Source organism: Triticum urartu, chromosome 4A, assembly GCF_056163025.1.
Source record: "Triticum urartu cultivar PI428250 chromosome 4A, HENAU_Tu73, whole genome shotgun sequence".
NCBI lineage: Eukaryota > Viridiplantae > Streptophyta > Magnoliopsida > Poales > Poaceae > Triticum > Triticum urartu.
In genome coordinates, this window is record NC_141876.1 from 162113128 (window position 1) to 162118132 (window position 5005).

The 5005-nt window shown below is 41.8% G+C and overlaps 1 long non-coding RNA gene across 1 annotated transcript; it reads left to right on the forward strand.

The window, feature by feature from the left end:
* The first annotated feature begins 628 nt into the window (after window positions 1-628).
* Window positions 629-4114, forward strand: LOC125551443 (uncharacterized). The gene is made up of 2 exons (XR_007302643.2): window positions 629-1141; window positions 3839-4114. It is a non-coding gene; the product is annotated as an uncharacterized LOC125551443 (long non-coding RNA).
* The last annotated feature ends 891 nt before the right edge of the window (window positions 4115-5005 follow it).

The following is a 5005-nucleotide window of genomic DNA, read 5'->3' on the forward strand; positions in this document are numbered from 1 at the left end:
CTGCCAACCAATGAACATTATGCCCAGGAAATGGAGCCATGCCTCGAACAACATCGATCAATTATATACTTTTCTTTATTTGTACACATTCTCACAACTTTGTATTCAGTTGTGACGTGATATTGGCGCTGATCTGCGAACCATTGATATGCATTAGCAACCATGGTAGTTTCATTTGTATTTGATGGAATGTTGTAACGAGATAATCTTGAGGCAAGAGGACACATGAATCCTATGAAACCTTTTTTTCCTACGGGAACAAAAGTTGAAACCTTCATAGCACACTACACCACAAAACTTGATTGGGGGCAGTTAACTGCCGGGAGAAATACATAACCAAGGGCAAAAGAACTACCGGGGCATTTGTTTCTGCCGATACAAGTACGTGATGGCAGAAAAACTGCCGGGAGAACTTGAAAAACGACATCACACGCACTGCCGGTAGATTTAAGGGCCATTGTCTGCCGGAACAATTAAACAGCGGCCCGTAAGCTGCCGGGGCACCATCTTCGGCGCGAAGCCAAAATTGTATTGGGCCTTAGCGTGGGCTAGCAAGGAAAAACCGCGCGATCGACGAAAATTTTGGGCCGAACATAACAACAGACGCGCCGGCCCTCCATGGCTCCAACAGACCGTAGAGCCTCCCCCCAGATCTCGACGCCCAATCCACCCGTACCCTCCACCAGATCGCCACCGCCGCCCCCAACTATCCCAGCGCCGGCGGCCGCCCTCCACCTAGATCACCGCTGCCGCCGTCACCCACCACCGCCGCAGCCCTCCGTCGGCCCCAACCACCACTACAGCCCCTCCGCCGACCCCAACCACCACACTGCTACCGACCGCCCTTCGTCCCCAACCATGCTGTCGCTGCCCCCAACCACTCCAGAGCGACACCGCCGAGCACCCGATTGACACGAAGCACCACTAGTGTCGCCGAACCGCTCCACCGACGACGACCATCTTTCGCGGAACGCCTTCCTCGCCACCACCCTGAGAGCTTCCTCCCTCGAGCAGGCTGCCTCCTCTTCACCGAAGCACCAAGGGCAAGGGGTCTGCCAACTCTCCTGTGAGCATCTCTACCGCAAGTAGCGGAACGTCGACCTCAAGCGGCCACCAGCGGGAGCCCTCCTCCCACCTCCCTGTGAGCATCCCCTTCCGCCCTTCCTTCTCTCTGTATGTTTCCCCTTGAGATAAATCCGAATCAAATGTTCGTTCTAATTTTTGCGCATTTGTAATCCCCTCGATCGGCCAACTCCTATGATTTAAGGGTTGCGGTTGCAGAATATATCTGCATGTTTTTGGACTACACGGTGCGCAATTGTGACATCCTTTGCTGTTGATGGCTGACCCTGTGCTAGGATGAATATTGATATCGAAATGTTTTAAGGCTACTATCTGTCAAATATAAACTGTGGAGGCATGGAGATCAGTTTGGACTTTGGAGCAGAGCTATACAAGCAAACAAGATGGGTATTGTGCGATTGACCAAACAATAGGTAGATTCGACTGATGAATTGCTGCCTATTCCGGTTCTCATGTGTGTATTTGGACTTTGGAGAACCCTGACAAGAAAGGTTACTTAGTTTAATATCTAATTTAGGGTGATATGATGTTTGGCTTGTGGGGTTTACAATTATTTCCCCTTTCTGTTGAGATGCACGACTCTCTAATGGCAATTTGTCAAATGCCAAAGGCAAAGTTTCAGATGGAAAATATCATTGTACTTTGTAGACCCTATAGTGCTATGGTTTCGGTTTTGCTTGTGGATCCGTAGGATTGTAGATTTTCTTCTGTAAAAACTGTATAATGTGCAAAATTCTAGTACCTCTATTCTACTATTATCCTGTAGTTTAGTTACATTTTTTGGAATCTACAAGTGCAATAAATTTGCTCTGTAGTAAGACTATTTATTTGTTGCTGATAAAGGACTTTTTGGATGCTCATTTTTTAGGTTCTGCGTCCAGGTTTAGTAGTAGTGCTGGTGTGTGTGGCTATGTTCCTAAGTAGAAAAAAATGGAAGAAATGGGTCATGAGGCTAGCTCAGTACCTTGCTCTTTTTTCCTATATGTAATTCTTGCAGACTGTTCTCTAATTTTCACTGAAATAAACTTTTTAGATTGTTTCTTCTGTGATCAGCGTGTATCTTCTAGTAAGCATGCCTTGTGTATTCAGAACTGAGCTTTTGCATCCTCTGTGTATTTTGCAGCTTAGTCTTGTGTTATTGGGCAGTACTTGACACAGACTCGTTGGTTTGCCTGCCATAGAACCATTTATGAGGAGGATATGTGTTGCCTTCTCTTGTATTCCTACGCATTGTCTAGCACTTCCTTTTCATGTGTAAAAAATGGTTGACCTGGCATTACACTGTTTAGTATTTTGTACAACAGAATAGGTATTCTGTCAGCTGTTGTTTGCTGTTCTTTGCTTAACTAGATATCAAAGTATAAACGCAAGCTCACGTACAAGATGTCAAAATTAAATTAAATTAACAAGCTCTTGTTCTTTGATTTATAATATGACAGCTTTGCAAATAACAAGCTTCAGTACAAAGATGTCAAAGTTTTGATATAAATTGTACTAACTTATAATTGTGGATTCTAATTATAGTGCTATGTTAATTTCAGAAGTATAAACATGCTATGCTTAGCATGAAATTTTGGAAAAAAAACATCCCATGTGTAAAAATTGTTTAACCTTGCATTTTGCTGCTTACTGCTACCTCTGTACCATAATATAATACATTTTTGCAGTTCAAATTAAATTACAAAAACGTCTTATATTTCTAGTGAACGTACATGTCAGCTGCCATATCATTTGCTTTGGCCTGTATTTAGTGTTTTTATGATTTCTTGTTTTGATGTTACAATTTTGTTAGTTCCTAGATATTGCTAGTTTGTACTTAGAAAATATTCAAAGTTGATTCTGTTGTCTCTGTAGTTCAAAATGTTTTGTATCAAGCTTCTAGGTTTTGTCACAAATAGTAATGCTTTGCTCATGTAGTTGCTGCATGGTCAACTTGTGTCCAAGAAACTTGAGCTCCTGTTCCAGTTTATATAAATAATTAGTAATTCAAGCAGATCATTATAGTTCTTTAGAAGTGGGCTTTTGTGTCCACCCGCCATGAATTTGTAGAGAGGTCAGCTGAATAAATTTGGTTACTCTGATCTCGCAAGCATAATGATTAACTTTTGTATATATAGATACTCCTACAGTAGGTATAAAAAAGATACCCCTACAGTACTTATTTTAGTCAATTACAAATATAAACTGCAATTGGATCATAATTCTTTCATGTACATGATAGACTCTGCCATGTAGAGTAATGAGTTTCATTTGATTCCATGCTCACAACAATTGAATGTAACTGAATCCTCTTTCTTTCATGTACATGAAGTATTTCAGCTTGTTTGTCTGCATAAAGCCTTGGTTTAATTTTCTAGGCTAATTCAACTTGTTGTGCGTGATGTAGGAAAGTGAACCAATAAAAATTGTTTATTATTGAACCAAATGTTCTTAGTGTTTCAGTTGATTTGTAAATCTGTGGGCTTGCCCACTAATCAGATACCATCTTAGGGGACCTTCATTTCTAACTTGTCCAACAAAAGCATGGAACTAGGAAACTAAACAGCCCCCCATTAGAAGATCCTGAAATATATGCTCCAACTAGTTCCCCTCTTATTCTGTGTTGTAGATGCAGAGAGCTTAGAAGGAAAAGCAAGCCCAAATACAAGCTAACTTAATTCGCTGGCTAGTACAGTAACTTTGCGCACGTTACCTACTTATAACATCTTTCAGAACATATGCGGCTGCTGTATGTAACATTTCTGGTCTATTGCAGGTTTCTCAAAGGTGCACAAGTTCACTAAGGTTTGGAAGATCTTTAAGCTGCTGAAGATTTGGAAGACCTACAATTAAGTTGATGGAGTGATAATGTCACGTGTCTTGTTTGTCCCTGCTGCATTTTGGTGGTTGTTAAGCTCATTTTGGTTGTGTGGCACACATCTAGAAGCATATGTACATCTTTTGTGGCACTAGTTTAGTTTGGTTGTGTGGCAAACATATAATATGTACTCCTTTTATGGTACAACCTTGTTATATATGGTCATTATGTTTATCGAATGAAGTTTAAGGTTTTCGATGAGGCCTATATCTTACTTTGATTGAAGTGCATGTATGAATGTGGTATGTCCTGATTGCCTAGACATATATAATTGGTGGATATTACATAATATGGATGCCCAGAATATTTTGCTAGTGAAATCAACATGCTGTCATAATATCTGCCGGGTAAACATGTTTGTGTAGGCAGTTTAACTGCCGGTAATTACAGTTTCACATGTTGTGACAATCTGCCGGGAGAAAATAAACTGTCGGGGAATACATGGGCCAGGGCAAAAAAACTCCCGGGAGAAGTTTATCTGCCGGGAGAAGTAATCCCCGGCAGCCGTTCTCGTGGTAGTTCTATCTGCCGGGAGAACCACTGTCCCGGCAGTTTGTTTGCCCTTTAAATAGCCTTCTCCCGGCAGTTTCTCTGCCCTTACATTAGTGTTGTGGTGTAGTGGCATCACAGTACAATTTCATTAAAATTATACGTAGATATAAACAAATCCTGAAGGATTGATAGCAATGCCAGGAACAATTCAACTTCGTTTCATCGGCATGTGGGACATCCTTCATCCGGCTCCACCTACCATGCGATAATATTGAGTGCACAACTGCAGGGAAAGATTCACCCAAGTCGTTGCACCGCAGTAGTAATGACTAGTGAGCAGTCAAATCACAGAGCCCCACCTTTGCCAGAGTAAGTTGCTCGGATGAACCAACCATCATTTCTCTGTTCATTGAATCTGCTGGTACTCCCATATTCCTAGAGTAATAAGTTGCTCGGGCAAAGCAACCGTCACTTCACCTTTCCCACAGTAAGTACTAGTACCTCCTTTTTTTAGTCTAGAAACAACCACACGCGAATATTGGACGGTAGCAGCACATCAACTGAATCAAAAAT